We start from the raw sequence: 21,332 nt of genomic DNA, 5'->3' as shown, positions 1-21,332 counted from the left end.
ATTTTAGTCCCCATTTTACAGATGAGGTAACTGAGGCCCAGAGAAGTTAAGTGACTTGCCCAAGGTAACACAGAAGACAATTGGTGGAGTCGGGATTAGAACCCATGCCCTCTGACTCCCAATTTCATGCTCTTGCCACTAGGCCACTCAGTGCTCTCTTTCTAGGCAAAATCCAAAAAGCTCTACCTAGCAGTGTCAGAAATAAAACTACTGGATGCATGCCGACGACTTTAGGGGAAATGTAATCTTCTGTTGCCTTTTTTTCATTATCGTCACAACTTTTTTGCCTATGGGATTAGAGAAGCAGCATGGCGTAGTGGATAGACCATGCTTAGTACAGTGCTCTGCACACAGTAGGCGCTCAATAAGTACAATTGAATGAATGAATGAATGGGCCTGGAAGTCAGAAGGTCATGGGTTCTAACCCTGGCTCTGCCACTTGTCTGCTGTGTGATCTTGGACAAGTCACTTCACTTCTCTGTGCCTCAATTCCCTCCTCTGTAAAATGGGGATTGAGACTGAGCCCCACCTGGAACAGGGACTGTGTCCAACACGATCTGCTTGTATCCACCTCAATGCTTAGTACAGTGCCTGGCACATAGTTAAGTGCTTAACATACCACCATCGTTATTATTATGAAGTCAAAATTCTGGTATTTCTATTGGAGTACCTCGGAATTACTCAGTAGGACTTCATAGACCCAGCAGATGAGGGGGAAAAAAATCCACCCAGCATAGGAAAAGGTAAGTAGAAGACAGTACTTTTTTTGTTGTTGTTTTTTTTTGTTTGTTTGTTTTAGTTTGGGTTTTTAGTTGTCATCACCCTGTAAATTCCAAGTAGTGGCACAAAGCACTCCAATTCAGGGGTCTGGGCCTGGGTCTGCTTTGCCCATATGACAGTGGTTAGTTGCTCTGGTCAGTTGTATGGGGCAGCCCATAATGGTCATTAGGAAGACCCTCTACTTAAAGGAAGGTCTTTGTGGCCATCCCAACAACACCTGTCATCTTCAACATGGTTGCTCTTCTGGCTTAAAGAGAAGTCCCTCAGCTTCTTGGAGAAGTAAACTGTAAGCTTGTTATGGGCAGGAAACATGCCTGCTAATTCTGCTGTATTGTAGTCTCCCAAGTGTTTGAGTATGATGATGATGATGGCATTTGTTAAGCACTGACTATGTGCAAAGCACCGTTCTAAGCACTGGGGTGGATACAAGGTGATCAGATTGTCCCACATGGGGCTCACAGTCTTTATCCTCATTTTACAGATGAGGTAACTGAGGCCTAAAGAAATTAAGTAACTTGCCCAAAGTCACACAGCTGACAAGCGGTGGAGCCGGGATTAGAACTGATGACTCTCAAGCCCGTGCTCTTTCCACTGAGCCCTGCTGCTTCCCACAGAAGCAGCACATAGTAAGTGCTTAATAAATTCCAGAGAAGCAGCGTGGCTCAGTGGAAAGAGCATGGGCTTTAGAGCCAGTGGTCATTTGTTCAAATCCCAGCTCCGCTAATTGTCAGCTGTGTGACTTTGGGCAAATCACTTAACTTCTCTGCACCTCAGTTACCTCATCTGTAAAATGGGGATTGACTGTGAGCCCCCTGTGGGACAACCTGATCACCTTGTAACCTCTCCAGTGCTTAGAACAGCGCTTTGCACATAGTAAGTGCTTAGTAAATGTCATTATTATTTATTTTATGTTTATTGAGTGAGAGGTGTTTATGTACTAAAATAAGAATTACCTGATCTATTACATCCAGGCTTCCTCTACCCTGGCCCTTTCAAATGTTCAATCTGGGCCTGTTTGGGGCCAACATAAATTCATTAATCAATCATTTATTGAGTGCTTCCTGTATGCAGAACACTGTACTCTTGGGAGAGTACATTATAACAGAGTTAATAGACAAATTTCCTGCCCACAAGGAGCGTACAAATCTAGAGGAGAGCTTATAGTTGAGAAATCCTATCCCCCAGCCCTAATCACACGCACACACACACACACACACACACACACACGCTATCTTCAATTAGTATTTATTCAGTATCTCCTTGTGATTCTCCCTCTCCTTTCTCCTTTCCTCTCTATTGCTCCTGTCCATCCATCATTCAGTCAATGGTACTGAGTGTTTACCGTGCACAGAGCACTGTACCTTAGGGCTTGGGAGACTACAAAACAATAGAGTTGGTAGACATGATTTCTGCCCCTTTCCTCCCTCTGAAACATAACCTTCATCTTATGATCTCCTACCTAGTCTCCTTTAGGGTGCCTTACCTTATTAAATGCCATGGGCTAATCAAGTTCATTTTTACAAAAAAAAAAAAAAGAAGAGAAAGATCTGGAAGATTCTAAGTGGTTCCTAAGCTTTGTCAAATTCAACATTGTTCAGAAAGTGCCACTTTTCCTATTTTCCTCGGCTATCCTACCCTAGGTACTCAGTGTGTGGGACTGTCAGTAAGTCCCTATGATACCATTGTGTTGGGTTTTTTTTATTCTTCTGGGAGCCTTGATTTAATAAGGACTTGCTAAGAGATACAGCCTTAGTAGTTCCTGATTATGGAACCAATTCCTAGAGGAGTCAGTTCCCTACTGTCTTGAGATGGGTTAGAAGTGGGGAAGTTGAACAAGAAGTCCATTTTCTTTGTGTTGGCAGCGATTTTCTACAACTGCTCATTTATAATCTCCATAGAGCTTCATGAAAGGGCAACCAATCCCAATTTTAAAAAAGCATTTTTAATGCACTTTATGGTTTTATCATGTTTTATGAAAATTAACTGCTGTAGCTATTTGACCTTTAATTGGCCATTTTCTAGTGTAACTTATGTAAAACTGACAGTAAAGCCAGGAGTTGGATTTTTTTTATTTTTTAAGAAAATGGCAGAAAACATTATTTTACCTAAATGATCGAGAAGTTACTAGGGAGAAAAACACTTCAAAAACAGCACAGTGCCTGCTCTTTCTCACCAATGTACTCCCTATAAAAAAAGTCATTAGTAGAAAGTCTATCTTCAGATGGTTAAGCAGATGAGGCAATTGTCTCTGGACACCCCATTTTGGGGGTAACAGGGAGGCAATAGTGAATGAAAATGTCGAAGTCCCCACTTGTCAGAAAGTGCCTGTGTGACCAGGGAATGGAGGTTAATACAAAGGTTTTGTGCAATGTGGGTTGGGTGGCTATTACCTCCCAGAAATGTGCTCTAGTTTTGGGGACTCAAGGACTCTCATTTCACACTGTGTGACTCTGTCATGATAAAGTTGTAAGGCATTAAAGGGGGAGTCATATTTCTGAAGCCTGGCTGAATTTAAGATCATTGGCTAGAAAATCTACAAGTAAATACATGTCCTACTGCAGCTTGCGGGGTTTTCGTTTTATCTCACTTAAACACCTCTTAATTGCCACTTCTGCAGAATTTCCTGTATATAATTTGGATACTCATTTTAAAAGGATTGTAGAAATATTTATAAGGTTTATGTGCAATCCTTGGTCCTCTGTCCTAGGAGCCGTGAGAGAGGGAGTGAAAATTTCTTACTTAAGTTTTCCTTTCCTTAATTCAGTTATCACCCTATAATGTTAAAAATCACAGACTACAGGAACTTCCATCAAATATAATGTTGTCTTAGAGCATGCTTAATACAGTCCTCTTAGAGCGTGCTTAGTACAGTGCTCTGCAAAAGGTAAGTGCTCAATCAATGCAATTAATTGATTGGAGTGTCACACTGTTAGACAAAGTTGACAGACATATTCACTTCAATAAGGAAAATGAGGACACTTCATGATATATATGTAAATTATATGTACACACACACACACATATAGGTTTTTATGTTGTTTGTTAAGCACTTACTATGTGTCATGCACTGTTCTAAGCACTGGGGTAGATACAAGTTAATCAAGTTGGACACAGTCCCTATCCCTCATGGGGCTCAGATTCTGAATAGGATTTAATCCCCATTTTACAGTTCGGGAAACTAAAGCACAGAGAAGTTTAGCATTTGCCCAAGGTCACACAGCAAGCCATTGGCAGAGCCAGGATTAGAACCCAGGTCCTCTAATTCTCAAGCCCACGCTCTTCCTACTAGACCACACTGTTTCCCAGCGTGTTTTGACTCTGTTGTTCATTTATGGCTGCAAATATTTTTATAGCTTTTTCCACCTAATGCAGTTTGCAGGCAAAACAAAGGCATATTTTATACAGAGAGTTCTTTCATTCATTCAATTCAATCATATTTATTGAGCACTTACTGTGTGCAGAGCACTGTACTAAGCGCTTGGGAAGTACAAGTTGGCAACATATAGAGATGGTCCCTACCCAACAGTGGGCTCACAGTCTAGAAGTTATTTGTGGCACAGTTATCAGTCAACGGTATTGATTGAGTGCTTACTGTGTGCAGAGCACTGTACTAAGTACTTGGGGAAAATACCATAAAACAGAGATGGTAGATTCTATAATAATTGTGGTGTTTGTTAAGCACATATTATGTAACGAACTGTTTTAAACACTGGGATGAAGATAATCAGATCGAGCACAGTCCTTGCTCCACACAGAGTTCACAATCTAAGTAAGGGGGAGAACAGGTATTGAATCCCCATTTTACAGATGTAGTAACTGGAGGCACAGAGAAATTAAATGACTTGTCCAGGGTCACTCACCAGGCAGTGCTCTGCACACAGTAAGTGCTCAATAAATACGATTGATGATGATGTGGCGGAGCAGGATTAGGACTCAGGTCCTCTAACTCCCAGGCCAGTTCTCTTTCCACAAGGCTATGCTGCTCTACTTATCCCTATCTTTCCACTAGACACTATCCTTGTCCACAAGGAGCTTATTCATTCATTCAGTCATATTTAATGAGCACTTACTGTGTGCAGAGCACTGTACTAAGCGCTTGGGAAGTACAAATCGGCAACGTATAGAGACGGTCCCTACCCAACAACGGGCACACAGTCTAGAAGCTTATAGTCGCAGTTGTTATAAAGGTAGTGATGTTGTTTCTCTAGTGCCCCAAACACATTTACCTCCTCTTTATATCTTGAAGCTAGGCTCTAGTGATTATCATATGCAATAAATCAAACAGATCCCTAGAAGCTTATAGTTAAAGATCGACAACTGAAGTATGGGAAGAAGGAGGTGTACAGTCAACTTAACCAAATACCTAATTACGTAAAGAATTCACTAGACTTGTCAGCTCCATTTGTTTGGCACTAATTGAAGGACTGATAGATGTTGTTTTTGCTTTAATCCTTTCTTTACTAAATATTCTGCTCTCTGTCCTTCACTACCCATTTTGAAAGGTTCCGCATGCTAAATGTGGAGTGTGTTGATCCCAAACTCCCACACATCGTAAAAAGAACAGTAATGTAAGGCCAGAAGGCTTTCAGTGGGCAGGCTTCCAGGTCATCAAGTAATCCTTAAATGAAAAGACATTAAAATAAAACGCTTGAAGGAAAGCTTTATATAGAAACATGCCAGTGCATTTGAAAGTGTGTCCACAAGATATTTAGGTGTTCATTAATTCCTGAGAAAATGTCAAAGGAGTGACTGCTCAACTATTGTAGTCAAGACCTAAAAACCTCAACCCATGTAAGGATGCCATCCCCCTTAGCACTTTCAAATGCTCATTTCTCTTAAACACAACTGAGGAAGCAATTGTGTTTGTGGGTGCTGAGCATTGGCGCAGGAAATCATAGTACTTCTACCCGTGAAATGGCAGGGCCTGTCTTTGTCTCCTTTTTTCCTTTGGCAAAGTGGAATAAGTCAGTCATATCTAAGAGGTAATTAACACAAAAATACATCTGACAAATAAATATAGGACCCCTTATTTCTTGGCAACTCTTCTGGTCACAGCTAAAGCTTTCAGAGCTCTTTAAAAACCATGGCAACAAATGTCTTTGAAGGGAAACCGGAGGTTCCAAACATTTTTAATCCTTGGTGTTTTTGTGCCACTACTTCAAGCATTCTTCAATTTTTTTTTTCATCTGAGAGAAATTAAATTTTCAATTTCCCCACTAAGTGAGTCTCTCCTGGCTGTGGCATTAGCTGTTTTCATGAGGTGGTAGAGTTTGTGCAGCAATATAGTAGGTTAAGCTGATCAACAATTCCATTAAAAAGCCTCATTTAAGAGTGATGATAATTTTAGTCGCATAATTGTAGACAAGCTTTACAGACAGACTCTCAAGGGTAATCCACTAGTCCTGAGAATTATATTCAGTCACTGGTTTCAAGGATTCCACTAAAGACTCCTAGCCCAATTTTTCTTGAATTCCTCTCTTGTTCCATACATTAACTCAACAAGTCAGACATTTAATGAGCACACTTATGGATTCAGGACTGTACTAGGAACTGGGGCTAACAACATAAAAATGTGCATATAGGTCCTGTATTTGAAAAATGAGTTGGAGAGATACATGCATTGGATTGTACTGGTGGGTTTTCAAACAGATGGGGCTAATCTCACGAACCTTTCTGGAGATGGTGGATTGATAGTTTGATTAAAAAGAGCGGGGGAATTTCTTTTCATCTGCAAAGTGTCACATCATTAAAAAGGAACTCCATAGGAAAAAAAGTGTTGTGCTTGGGGAGTTAGCCAGTCTGTTACAAAACTGCATATGATGTATAATAAAGATTTGGCTTGTTCGTAACAGCCAAATGTGTTTGCAAAGTTGCACTTGGAAACCCTGATTGTGAAAACTTACTCTTGTATTTATTATTGTCATTTAAATGTTTTATAACTTTTAATTTTATGACATGGTAAAACTTTGACTTAAAAAAGAACACAGTGGAAAAGACTCCTGATATCTTCTCCATCTTTATCAATTACTCAGTAGCAGTTATTGAGCACCTGCTATGTGCAGAGCACTGTACTGAGCACTTGAGAGAGTACAATAGAATTAGAAGACAGGACGCCTACCTTCAGGGAGCTTACAATTTAGTGGGAAAAGACAATTAAACTAGAGTTAGGGGAGAAATAGAGCACATGAATGTAAGTCCTACAGGGTTTGTGCTTAGATGTTTAAGTACCATCTTTCGATGGATCAAAATGGATTTGACTTTAAAGTATCCCCAGAAAAGATGATTATAGAAATCCTCTCAAGGGTAGGTGCTTAGTCTCCTTGTGTTGGAGCAAAAGTAGATGAATTTTTAATTTAATACAATTCAACAGGTCTGGACTAGCAAAATAAATTAGAAGTAATTTGTGGGGGAACGAGTTGACTTCTTAGAAGAACTTATCAATAGAATTAGGTAGCTATATTTTAAATATTTCTAAATATGAACTATTTAAAAATATGAAATTACAGGGCATATTCCAGTGGGGATCAAGTACATTTAAAATGTGGAGAACCAAAATGATTGTATCTGATAAAATAACCTATATTTGCCCAATGCACACTAGTAGGTCTGAAAAGGTTTAATGATATGTATCTAGATTTTTGTATTTCATAAGTCAGCTGTGGCAACAAACCTAAGGATAATACTGTAGTGCTGCCTACTCATAAGTTTCTTCAGGAACACTTGCTTAGGTACCTAATCACCTGCTGCCAGTGACATAATCTCACATAGTTACAAACATATCTGTTAGAGGCAAAATGCTTTCCTCAGTACTGACAATCATTTATGAAATCTCCAATGTGATTCAAATATGATAAATTATAAACATTCAATACATCATATTTATTGAGTGCTTACTGTATGTAGATCACTGTACTAAATGGTTGGGCAAGTACAATATAAAAAAGATGGGAGGCACTTTCCCTGCCTACTATGAGCTTAGTCTGGAAGGGAAGACAGACATTACTATAAATACATAAACTATGGACATGTATAGAAGTGCTGTGGTGCTGAGGAAGGGGTGAATAAAGGGTGCAAATCCAAATGCAAAGACAGTGCAGAAGGGAGTTGGAGAAGAGAAAATGAGGGCTTAGTTGAGAAAGGCCTCTTGAAAGAGATGTGCTCTTATTAAGGCTTTGAAGGTGGGGCGAGTGAACATCTGTTGGATGTGAGAGGGAAGGGAACTCCAGGTCAGAGACAAGCAGTCACTGGCAAGGTAGATGGGATTGAGGTACAATAAGTGGGGTGTCATTAGAGGAGCGAAACGTGTGGCCTGTGTTGTACTAGGAAATCATGGAGGTAAGGTAGGAGTGGGCAAGTGATTGAGTGCTTTAAAGCCAATGATGAGGGGTTTCCATTTAATGCAGAAGTGGATGGGGGAACCACTAGAGGTTCTTGAGGAGTGGGGAAAGATGAACAATTTTTTTTAGAAAAGTGGTTTAGGCAGCAAAGTATGGACTGGAGTGGGAAGAGACAGGAGAAAAGGAAGTCAACAAGGAGGCTGCTATAGTAATCAAGGTGGGATGGGATAAATGCTTGGATTAACGTGGTAGCAGTTTGGATTGAGGGGAAAGGGTGGATTTTAGTGGTGTTGTGAAGGTAGAACCGACAGGCTTTGGTGACAGATTGAATGAGTGGGTCGAATAAGAGAGATGAGTCGAGGATAATGCCAAGGTTATGGGCTTGTGAGACAGGGAGGGTTGTGGTGCTGTCTACTGTGATGGAAAAGTCAGGGGAGAATAGGGTTTGAGTGGGAATATGAGGAGTACTGTTGTAGACATTTTAAATTTGAGGTGTCAGTGAGATATCCAAATCGATGTTCTCAAGGCAAGAGGAAATATGAGACTGCAAATTAGGGGAGGGATCAGAGCTGGAAATGTAGATATGGGAATCATCTGCATAGAATGGTAGTTGAAGCCACAGGAGCTAATGAATTGTCAAAGGACGTGGGTGTAGCTGGAGCTCCATAACTGAGAATTAAGGGATTCTCACAGTCAGAGGGTTGGAGGCCTAGGAGAAGTCCATTAAAGATAGGAGGAGGACCAGGAGAAGACAGTGGTCAGTGAAGCCAGTGTTGTAAAGTGAACCCTTAGTGACTAATTTAGTGCAGTAAAGTTTGCGTGCTCAATATATACTTGCAATGGTTTTTTTAAAAAAACAGTATTTAGGGGCATATTTTGTCCAGTGGATTATATTGTCAAATAATAATAATTTTAGAGAAGCAGCATGGCTTAGAGAAGCAGTGTGGCTCAGTGGAACGAGCATGGGCTTGGGAGTCAGAGGTCATGTGTTCTAATCCCAGCTCTGCCAGTTGTCAGCTGTGTGACTTTGGGGAAGTCAATTCACTTCTCTGTGCCTCAGTTACCTCATCTGTAAAATGGGGATTAAGACTGTGAGCACCACGTGGGACAACCTGAGTACCCCCCCCCAGTGTTTAGCACAGTGCTTGGCACATAGTAAGCGCTTAACAAATACCATCAGCAGCAGCAGCAGCATGGCTTAGTAGAAAGAGCATGGGCTTGGGAGTCAGAGGACATGTTTCTAATCCTGGATCCGCTGCTTGTCTGCTGTGTGACCTTGGGCAAGCCACTTTACTTCTCTGTGTCTGTTACCTCATCTGTAAAATGGGGATTAAGACTGTGAACCCTATGTGGGACAACTGATTACCTTGTATCTATCCCAGTGCTTAGAACAGGGCTTGGCACATAGTAAGTGCTTAACAAATACCAACATTAGTATCATTATATAGTAAGCACTTAACAAATACCATTATTATTATTATTAATATGTATGAAGATTTTCTTTTTATATACCTGGTAAACAAATTTTGAAAGTCAGAGTGATATTTCATGTTTAGGCTCACTTCAGTGTGTTTTACTTTTCAGTTATGAGTGAGGTGGGTTTACACTGCATTGCAAAATTGTATAATTTTGGACAATTTTATTCCCATGTAAGATATCATTTTAGAATGATATGGTGTCCTGAAATCTGCTTATATGTTTCTTGAAAAAGGAAACAAGATAACATGGATAATTTGCATTATACAGGATGATATAGTGAGGTAATTTTGCACATTTTAGCATATGAAATTCAGTGCTTAGAACAGTGCTCAGCACATAGTAAGTGCTAAACAAATACCATCATTATTATTATATGAACTGTGGGCATTTTGTAAACATAACTTGAAATTTCATTAATACTTTGATTCTTTACTGTTTGATAACTACAGATAAAATTAAGATATCTGAATTTGCTTTTCATTCCATGACTGTTGTGTAAAAGTAAGTTGGGTCCCAGCCTGATAGATTTGTTAAGCTGATAGAAGATAGATAATGAGTTAGCTAAAAAAAAAATAAATTGGAATCTCAGCTGTTTCTTGATTTTGTTTTTCTGTGCCTTCTCCTCTAAGCTCCTCATGGAGGTACTTTGCTAGATATGGTTAGTGTTTTCTGCTCCTAAAGATTTAATATAAACTCTCTCATAACCAGAACCCATTAGTGGTAGCTGCAGCCCAAAGGATTCAGCAGTGTTATACAGTGAGATACTAGCTTGCTTCCTAAGGTGTTGCTCTCCCAGAGAAAACTGGAGAAGGAAGGAAATGGTTTGTCCTGCTTTTGTTGACGTCTTTATAAGAGTAAGGGAGGAATCCTTTTCCTCTTCTCATTTTACCCATATCCCTCACTTGATACCACAAATTCACAAACAAGCAAAGTACAGACTTTAGGAAGGCCTTGGAGTTCCTTTCCTGTTTGATTCCCCTCAGCGACACTTCTTTGAATGTGATGGTAGGCAGGATTCTCTGTCTGAAGGGTGCCGAAGCTCTTTAATATTTCAGTGTAATTGCCACTTCTTAAGCCTTAACCTGGCATTTGCTGTCTTGCACAGCAGGACTGAAAGATTGTTTTAATATCAGTATTATCCAAGTCTAGTTCAGACCTCCCAGCCCTGATATTTTTCTTTTTCTTTCTCTAAGTATAATAGTTTTCTGAGGCAGTACAGATTTTCTCTTTAGGCCAATGAAACAGGTTTTCTTGTGAACTCATTTCGATAAGAAGATTAGGGAGCTAAGGCCCATGGCTGTTATTTCCCTCAACACCATAACTGGTTGGACAGTAACAAGGGATTTAAAAAGCCATCCTTCCATACCCTGCTCGTACTTGTATCAGTTAAGCTGTTGGCAGGGCCACAAGAATGAAAGGTTTTTAGCCATGTAGGAAAACAGAGATTGTGTCGCCAGCCTTGTATCTTGGAGGTGGAGAAGGAAAAGAGTGTAAACTCATTGTAGGCAGGGAATATGTCTGTTGATTGTTTTATTTTATTCTCCCAAGCTCTTAGTACAGTGCTTTGCACACAGTAAGTGCTCAATAAATATGATTGAATTAACAAATGAAAGAGTGAGCACTCTAGATCTAAGTGGGGATAATCTGGTCCCCTGGAGCCCATCCTGGACCTCCAAAAATTTAGATCTGGCTTGATCTATATCTGAGTCACTAACTTCCGCCTGCAACAGCTTCTTCTTTGCACCAAGACGGTTGCAGATGAGTTAGCAAGCCCACCCCCCTGCCCTCCCCCGCAACTCTCCACACAAGAGTTTGTGTCATGACCTTGAGAAGAGCAGTGTGTGGGGGTTTCTAACTGTGTCTTTGGCTGGCTCAGAGCCTGAAAGACACCAGGAAGGTGGAAGTGGCTGCACTTCCATGCTCTAAAATATCCTCCCTCTTCCTTCCTTCCTCTTTGCCCCCACGTCTCTTCACCCCGTAACAGCCTAGGCAATCTGGTGACTGGTTTTTGAGCTGACATAGCTGCCCAGCCCTACCCTGAATGGTTGTGTGTTTTTTTTTCACCTGCATTTGTAATGGAGTGAACATTTATCTGGATTTCTAGGGGTAGTGAATTTTCCCCTCGACTGTAGTTCTGAAGTCCTAGGCATTAGACACACAACTCCTTGTTTGCAAAGGATGCTGCTGCCTAGCAAAAATTTAATCACTCCTATAAAGCAAATTTAGCAGCCTCACTTTTCTTAAATTCAAATCTTCCCGAATAACTGCTTCTGTTTCTGGAGCCTCCAAGTGGAGTGGGCTACTTTATCTCGGTGTAAGAAATAGTTAATACATGGTTTAATAGCCGAAGTTCCTGGCTCTGGCTCTGACTCAGCATGGTGCCCGGAAAGTCGCTGTGCTTCTGTTTCCCCATTAGCTGATTGGCATACTTCTCACCTTCCTGCAAAACAGGGGAGTTGGGAGGTTAAATGAAATAGTGTACGGAAAGTTCTTTGAGCAATTTAAAAGAAAATGAATTAAGTAAAAGGGTAGATAGTTTTCTTTTTAAAAGTTTTTTTTTATTACTACTAACCTCTTTTGAGCACCTACCATGTGCAAAGAACGTTAAATCAATAAATACATGTTCCCTGGATCACAAGCAGCTCACTGAAAATGGGGAAGGCCAGGCATAAAGAACTATGATAACATAATTGTCAGCTAGAACAATTCAACAGTTCAACAATATCAGTAGCTAAAAATGTAAGTTATTTCTTGAGAAGGCAGTGTGTTCTAAGAAAGAGCACAGGACTAGGAGTCACAGGATCTGGATTCTAATCCTGGCTCTGCTATTTGCCTGCTGGGACCTTGGGTGTGTCACTTAATTTTTCTGTGTCCCAGTTCCCTCAACTATTAAATAGGGATTCAGTATCTCTTCTCCACAACCCTAACAAATACCATCCATATTATTGGAGCAGCATGACCTAGTGGCTAGAGAATCGGCCTGGGAGTCAGAGGATGTGGGTTCTAATCCTGGCTCCATCACTTGTCTGCTGTGTGACCTTGGGTAAGTCATTTAATTTCTCTGTGCTTGTTACCTCATCAGTAAAATGGGGATTGAGACTGTGAGCTCCATATGGGACAACCTGATTACCTTGTATCTACCCCAGGACTTAGAACAGTACTTGGCACATAGTAAGTGTTCAACAAATAACATTATTATTATTATTATTATTATTATTATTATTTATGCCTGCCCAGGGCATCTCTCTTTCTGGATGTCCCAACAGTACCTCAAGCTCAATATGTCCCAAACTGAACTTCTCATCTGAGCTTCCAAACCCTCTCCTCCACCTAACTTCCCATCACAGTTGATAACACCATCATCTTCCCTGAAACGTTGGTGATCATCCTTGACTCTTTTTTCCTCTTTAAACCCTCCTGCCTCCCCATCATAATCTGGACTTGGGTCTGTTTAATCCTGTTGGTTTTTCTTCCAAAATATTTCCAGGATCTGGCCTTGCCCTTCATCCAACTTGCCACCAGGCTGTCCCAGGTTCTATTTTTTATGATATTTATTAGGCCCTTACTATGTGCCAGGCATTGTATTAAGTGCTGGGGTAGATAAAAAAATAATCAGGTTGGACATAGTGTATGTCCCACCTGGGGCTCATGGTCAATCCCACTCTTACAGGTGAGGTATCTGAGGTAAAGAGAAGTTAAGTGACTTGACCAATGTCACAGTGCTGACAAATGACAGAGTCGGGATTAGAACCCAGGTCCCGCTGACTTCCAGGTCTGTGGTCTTTCCACTAAGCCATGCTGCTTCTTGTTTTAGTCATGCACAAGCTTGACTGTTTCATTAGATGGAATTTCTGCCTCCAGTCTCCACCCTCTCCAGTTTATACATCACTCTACTGTCTGGATGATTTTTTCAAGATATCATTCTACACACCTCTGCCTACTCCTCAAAAGTTCGAAAATGGTTATTTACCCATTCCTTTCCACATTAGGCAGAAAGTCCTGATAACTGTCTTTAAGGACTAAACCCTTCTTTCCCTCTCCCTTCTACTTACCCATTTTCTTCTCCCACTGTATCCCAATTTGTACTCTTTGTTTCTCACATGCAGTACAACTGTATTGTACCGTATTCGGCACTAAGCATGGGGATAGAATCAGGACAATCAGGCCTCTTATGGGGCTCAGTGTCTAAGTAGGAGGATGAACAGGTAAATGAGGGGAATGAAGTACAGAGAAGGTGTGTTTGTTTTGTTTTATTTTAATGGTATTTTGTTAAGCACTAACTGTCAGGCAGGTCACACAGTATGTCTATAGTGGAGTCATAATTAAAACCCAGGCCCTCTGACTTCCAAGCCTGAGCTCTTTCCAGTAGGCCATCCTGCTACCTAGACCACCTTGGGTGGTGTGGGGCAGTGCTCTGCATGCAGTAAGTGCTCAATAAATATGATTGAATGAATGAATGGAAAAGTGATGGGCAGAATGCTGGAGGTCAGTTGGGCCAGTGGCATGAAGTCTGAGGGTCTGGGCTTTACCTGCTACAGGCCATGGCCTAGCCATAGGGCGCTTCCACACAGAAATAAACCGTAAGCAATGTGGCTGGAGTGTCAGGAAGTTTTACTGCTGGCCCAGGAATCCCCTAGTATTCTCTCTTGCCTGAGTGTGGCAGGGGTATTGGGAGAAGCAACATTTTCTGAAATGCCTATAGCACCATTTCCATTGGGCTGGCATTGATGCATAATCCTACCGGGGCACTCCAGGTGGCTGCTCCCTTAAGCCATGCACACCAACAAGTGGCATGTTTAGTGGAGGGTGCTTGAGGGGTCTGGTCTGAGCCTTGGATTTTAGAAAAGTTATACTTTAGTGGATATCTTTTCTACAACTTTTTACTGCAACCTTCAGGTGAAAACCAGGGGGTGTGCCTTATTGAAGGCACATCTCTGAAGCATTCCTTGACTAAACCCTCATTTCCGTTTCTCCCACTCCCTTCTGTCAGCCTCATTTGCTCCCTTTATTCACTGCCCCAATCAACCCTACAGCACTTACGTACATATTTGTAATTTATAATAATAGCTGCATCCCCTTCTAGACTGTAGACTCACTGTGAGCAGGGACTGTGTCTCTTAAATTGTTACACTGAACTCTCCAAAAAACTTAGTTCAGTGTTCTGCACACAGTAAGTGCTCAATAAATACGATTGATTGATTTGGGTGAAAACTGAGTTCTACTTTAGTAACCAAATTTTTTTATGGTATTTAAGTGCTTACTATGTGTCAAACACTATTCTAAGAACTGGGGTAGATAGAAATTAGGTTGGCATGGTCTCTATCCTGCATGGGGCTCACAGTCTAAGTAGCAGAGAGAACAGGTATCTCCATTTTACAGTTGAGGAAACTGAGGCCCGAGAAGTGAAGTGATTTACCCAAGGTCACACAGCTAGCATTTGGCAGAGCTGGGATTAGAACCAGGTCCTTCTGACTCCCAAATCCATGCTCTCCCCACTAGGCAATGTTGCTTCTCAATTTAGTTCTAAGTGGGATACCCTCCTTGTTCAGGAGACAAGCCCAGCTCCCAGAACATGTACAGGAGGAGAGGAAAAGTTTGGGGCTGGGAGGAAAGGGTATACGGAAAGGCAAAAAGGAATGGTCGTGACTCTGTACTCCTCCTTCACTCTTTCCAGCTTAGCACTACACAAATGTGAGGAGTGCAGTTTATCTGGCTTCCTTTAACTTTCTACCTCTTCTACCCCCCACACTCTCTCAGCCACTTTCTAGGTTTGGCTGATTATAAATGGTGGCCACATTCCTTCCCCCATTGACCTGCCCTAGTTAGCTTGCTGCAGGGAGCAATCTGTGTTCAGGCTGGAGGGAAGGAGAGGAGTCTAAATTTGAGGCTCTCTTGGTCTCAGCAAGCTAATAGCCAAGTGGAAGTGGTATTTATTGAGCATTGTGAGCACTGTCCTGAGAACTGGGAAAGTACGGAAGCAAATGACAGATTCCCTGCCTACAGGGTGCATAATCTCTAGAGGGGCATACAAGATATAAAAGTATTTACAAGCCAAGTATTTGAAATGAATAACTGAATGTACATTTGACTAAATGTATATGTACAAATGTGAGGATGGGTAAAAGAAAATAAGTGCAAAGGTTGGTTGATGGGCTTATATGAGTAGGGGTGATGGGAATTAATTGTGGAAGGCATGTTGAAAGGGGAGAGCTCTCAGGATGATGCTGAATAATGGGGAGGCCTATGGTCTGGCAGCTTGGGGCCTACTTAAGAAGTTCTGCACTGGATGCATGCTGAGTACAGGAAGTAGAATGAGGCCCAAAGAGGAGACGATTATTTGCTGATTAGTAGCTGTAGAACCAGATGGAGCAAGGTGCACATTGAAAGTAGAAGCCATTTCTATTGTGGATTTCCATCCTCCAAGATTATTAGCAGTAGAATGAGGCCCAAAGAGGAGACAGTTATTTGCTGATTAGTAGCTGTAGAACCAGATGGAGCAAGGTGCACATTGAAAGTTGAAGCCATTTATATTGTGAATTTACATTCTCCAAGATTATTAGCAATGGTTGTAAGGACTGGGTCCCTAGTTTGTCAGTGATGATCCAAATGCTTTCCTTCTTTATTATTATTATTATTGTCAGATGCCATCATGTTTCAGATTCATAGCGACTCTGTGGATTTATTTTCTCCAGAATGTCCTGTCTACTGCCATAATCCGTAACTTGGCTAAGGGTTCTTCCATTATCGTTGTCTTGGTATCTGTCCATCTAGCTGCTGGTCTGCCTCTTCCATGTTTTCCTTGGACTTTTCCTAGCATTAGTGTCTTCGCCAGAAAATTAGTCCTCCTAATTATGTGCCCAAAATACGCTAATCTAAGTTGAGTCATTTGGCCTTCAAAGACCACTTTGGCTTAATTTGCTCCAAAATCTATTTGTTTTTTTCTTTTTTTTTTTTTTTAGGGCAGTCCATGGTATTTGCAAAAGCCTTCTCCAACATCGCATTTCAAAAGAATAAATGCTCTTTCTATCCTGTTTTTTCATTGTCCAGCTTTCAGATCCACATATTGTCATTGGAAACCCCATAGAATTGACGGTTTGTATTTTTGTGGCAGTTGTAACATCAGGACATTTCACAACGTTTTCCAGGCTCTTCATAATAAGTCTATCTAACATTAATCTTTGGCATATTTCTTCCTTTATTACTGATTATTGATTCCTGCTCTACGAGGTCCTTTAGCATACATTTGTCAAAAGCATGACAAGTTGTAAAAAGAAGATTTTGGTCAGGGTGTAATCGAACAACATCCACCTGTAAGTTTCAGTTACAGCTGCATCCTGGGAAACCTAATTTTTCTGGCACTGCTTATTCTTTAGGGGCTTTTCTGAAATATATATATATATTGGTTATATAGCCAGCTGTTTACTGATGAATCCTGATGCAATTAGTAAATGTTACTTTCCCTGAAATACTTTTGGGTGAAAAAGGTGACTTGAACACCTCTTCAACCCTCCATTATTCATAAGTGCTCAATAAATAGGATTGAATGAATGAATGAATATCTTTCCTTCTTGATAGACGTAGAATGGGATTGTAGCTCTGTCTTTCACCTCAAGATTGCTCCAAGAAGAAGTTTTGGCTGACTGTTTTCCAACAGTGGGGCTGGCTGTAGCTTTTAGAAAATTGCCATAGTTCTTTGGATGGTTACTTCTCAGGCCTTTAAGGGTTGCATTGCTCAGCAGTCCATAGTCTGATGGGCTATGCCTAGGCTCTGGTGAAGAGGAGGGGAATTTCTCTGTCCTCCACTCAGCATTAGTGGAAGTGAGGATGACCTTGTGTGTGACTAATAATAACAACTGTGGAAATTAATAATTTGTTAAGATCTACGTGCCAGGCACTGTACTGAGCTCTGGGGTGAATACAAGCAAATCGGGTTAGACACAGACCCTGTTCCACATGGGGCTCACAGTCTCAGTCCCCATTTTACAGATGAGGTAGTTGAGACCCAGAGAAGTGAAGTGACTTGTCCAAGGTCACACAGCAGACAAGTGGCAGAGCCAAGATTAGAATTCAGGTCCTTCTGACTCCCAGGCCTGTGCTCTATTCACTAGGCCAAGCTGCTTTTCTTAGGGGACAACTCACTCTGAGGAGAGTTGAGTATGTTAAGGGATGACAGAAAATGCTCTAGAAAGCCTGCTGAAACTTTGAAGCATCTGCCTGTTGGAATGTCCAGGAACAGGACCTCTAGTACCCCCAGTAGTTCCTCTAGATTGTAAGCTGTTGGTGGGTAGGGATCACGCCTACCACCTCTATTGCATCGTAGTCTCCCAATTGTTAGTACAGTGCTCAGCATACAGTACATGCTCAATAGGTAATATTGATTTGATTAGCAGGGAGGTGACAAGCAAACAGTAGTGCTCATTAAGCACTGAGTAACAAAGGAGGATTCAGGTCAGCAAAGACCTAGGCTAACAAAAGATAAGTGGAGAGAAGAGGATTGTTGAACAGCTTCTCTCCACCGGCCACGACCAAATTGCAGTTCCACATTCCCTCTGTTTGTCTTCAAGGGCATTGTATTTGAAGGTTCTTCCCCTTCTTTTCCTAGGCAGATTGGACCTCAAAGATGACCGTTTCAGGACTTCTTTGGGTAAAACAACAATGAAAAAAACCCTAAAACACTGCGCTGGTTCCATGCACTTATTTTCAATGGTGGAAATAGCCCAGAAGGCACCAGAGCAGGTCTGGCAAGGAAATGAGAGCCGGGTCGTCAATTCCAGCTTCACAGTGGCTGCACGAGACTTCCCGGACCTGGGAGAGGAATGCAGAACACAGGCATGGTTGGGGGAGCAGCTGTGGGCAGAGCAGGGGTGTTGCTGGGCTTCTTGCTCCTGAAGGGAGCCCTGCATCAGTGCAGGCTGGGGACAGCAGATCCAGGGCAGTGAAATGGACAGCAGTGGACCGGGTCTCCGGCTGGAGAGTCAGGCAGTGGCTGAAATGGGCCAGGCTAGAGAGCCCCACCAAAGGCAACCCTGCATTCCCATCACCATGGGTGTACATAGTAGACATTTTCCTTAATTTCACCCATCCGTATCAGTCAGTCAGTTGTATTTATTGAGCGCTGTGTGCAGTGCACTGTACCAAGTTCAGGGGAGACTACAATAATAAGACACACAGTGAACTTACAGTCTAGAGGGTGAAACAAGTTCCTTCACCATATCACCTTCACTTAAACTTAACCCTGATGATTTTATAGATAATATGCACACCCTTTAAAAGTCCAGTTCACACAGCTATTTTCAGAGTTCCTTTACTTTGGTTAATGTTGGTGGTGCACTGTGGATTAGTGTTCTGTTGGGGCTGGAAAAGCATGTAGGTCAGTATAGCACCTGTTTACATTTTCAAAATCAGGCAGTTTAGATACTTTAAAAATTGGCCATCTTGTTAGACCGGAAAGGATGTTGAAATAACACCTGGCCCTGCCTTTTGGAGCTTTTCCTTTCTAACCTGTTTCTTTGTGGTCCTGTAGACTGCAATATATATCTGTGGTCATACTTGTGTTTTTTGTCTGGTTTGTTTTCCTATGGAGTTAAATCCCTCTTCTTAAAACCGGGTCTGGTTGCTGCCAAAGACCACCCTCTGGCCTAAAACTATAACGGAATTAGAGGTTAATGTGCTTGATTGTTGTGTGAAGTCATTTGAAGGCAAAGAAGCAGATGGAATAAAAGCACAGAAATAAAAGATGAATTATGAAAAAGAAACACTAGGTCAGGTGGCTTTATTCCTGTAGAGGTGGTATTCTTTGGGCATTTCAGCCCCAAAGGTTTTGTTTTGATTAACAAGTAAACGAGGTGAACAGTCAGTAAAGGGGTAATGAGTCAGATTACCCTAACGTTCTTCCTTGTGAAAAAAGTGCTACATAGGGTGGCTCTAACACAACTGTGAGCATGCCACCCACTGATATAGCGGTAAATGAGAAAAGAAAGAAAACAATGGATATGTAAAAAGTGCGCAGAGGTCCTTCAGTACAGTTAAGCCCACTTTCTACTCCATTTTTTGTCTGAGTTTCTATGACGCAGATGCTTCTCAAATAGATTTCTTCATCCCTGGCCTTTTTCCTGACCTTTTTTTTCCCCAACCTCAGCCTCGTCTCTCTGTCCCACCTTGACCCCTAGCTAGCTTTCTGATTTTGTGGAGGGGAGTGGGACAAGGGGAGATGTCTTCATGCCACCTGAAGCTAAGGTTAGCAAATTAGTCATTTTGCTCCTTCCTAACTTTCATCTATTTAGAGTTGGATTTAAGTGTTCCTCACCATCTTTCTTTACCCTCAGCTGAGCCCAGAGAAGCAAAATAATGCCCAAGTAGATTGTGAATGAATTGTCCCTCCATTTCATGTTCTTCCCAGGTTAGTCTAACATTTATTAATATGTCAAGCAGTGTGGCTCAGTGGAAAGAGCATGGGCTTTGGTGTCAGAGGTCATGGGTTCAAACCCTGGCTCTGCCACTTGTCAGCTGTGTGACTTTGGGCAAGTCACTTAACTTCTCTGGGCCTCAGTTACCTCATCTGTAAAATGGGGATTAAGACTGTGAGCCCCACGTGGGACAACCTGATCACCTTGTATCCCCCCTAGCACTTAGAACAGTGCTTTGCACATAGTAAGCACTTAGCAAATGCTATGATTATTATTATTATTATATCAGGTATTACTCTCAAAGAGGTAATTTAACCTTATATCATCACTATAGGCCCATAAAATCTTGAGGTATTTCTCACAGTAACAATTGAAGTGACTTCAGTGTCCCAAAGTCAATTATTGGCTTAACGTAGGTCCATTTACAAAGGTGTGGTGGTCTTCCATGTTCTTGGATGATCTCTTGCTATTCAGATGGATATCTGGTACTACTCGCTGAGGTTGGGCCTAGTCTGCAAAAGAATTCCAATAAACTGAATGCCACTGTGATTTTTCTTACACTTCCTACTGCATTTTCATGCCCTAGATATACTTTTCCTTTTATCTATTGTCAGTGGGAGAATTAAGGGAGAAAAGAGGTGGAACCTTGATTCGCAGTTTATGGAAATGGTTTCATCTTGGTGTAAATCTTACTCAGAATATTCCACAACACATTTTAAGAAAGGATGATTGACTTCCTGATAATAATAATGATAATAATAATAATAATAATAATAATAATAATAATGGTATTTAAGTGCTTACTATGTGCCAAGCACCTTTCTAAGCACTGGGGTAAATGTGAGGTAATCAAGTTGTCCTACGTGGGCTCAGTCTTAATCCCCATTTTACAGATGAGGTAACTGAAGCACAGACAAGTTAAGTGACTTGCCCAAAGTCACACAGCTGACAAGTGGCAGAGCTGGGATTAGAACCCATGACCTCTGATTCTCAAGCCCATGCTCTTTCAACTAAACTCCACTACTTCTCAAAATGATATATTAGCATATTGTTAGCTGAGCACATTTTAACCCTAGGGTAATGCTTCTGAGCCTGAAATAACTTGATAATTTTCTGGGATAAAGTCCTGCGTGTTGGTCATTTGGGGGTACTTTAATTTATAAATAAATTTCTACATCAACACCATCACAGGTCTTCCCCTAGAGAAAAAGGAAATAAAATCAAAATCAATATTCCTTTCTTCCTTTCTGCATAAACAGTGATTCAAACTGGGTGAGTAGGCAAGTGCTGAATTCTAAGTTAGGCTTATCTAATGAGCAAAGTGAAATGG

General features: G+C 41.3%; 1 protein-coding gene across 1 annotated transcript in view; it reads left to right on the top strand.

Annotated features, from left to right (window-relative positions):
• Nucleotides 1–21,332, top strand: part of ESR1 (estrogen receptor 1) — a 268,680-nt gene that overhangs the window by 39,014 nt on the left and 208,334 nt on the right. The gene's annotated exons all lie outside the window — the stretch shown is intronic.

Source organism: Tachyglossus aculeatus, chromosome 2 (assembly GCF_015852505.1).
Source record: "Tachyglossus aculeatus isolate mTacAcu1 chromosome 2, mTacAcu1.pri, whole genome shotgun sequence".
NCBI lineage: Eukaryota > Metazoa > Chordata > Mammalia > Monotremata > Tachyglossidae > Tachyglossus > Tachyglossus aculeatus.
The sequence above is the reverse complement of the archived record's forward strand: the minus strand, read 5'-3'. Positions and strand labels throughout refer to the sequence as shown.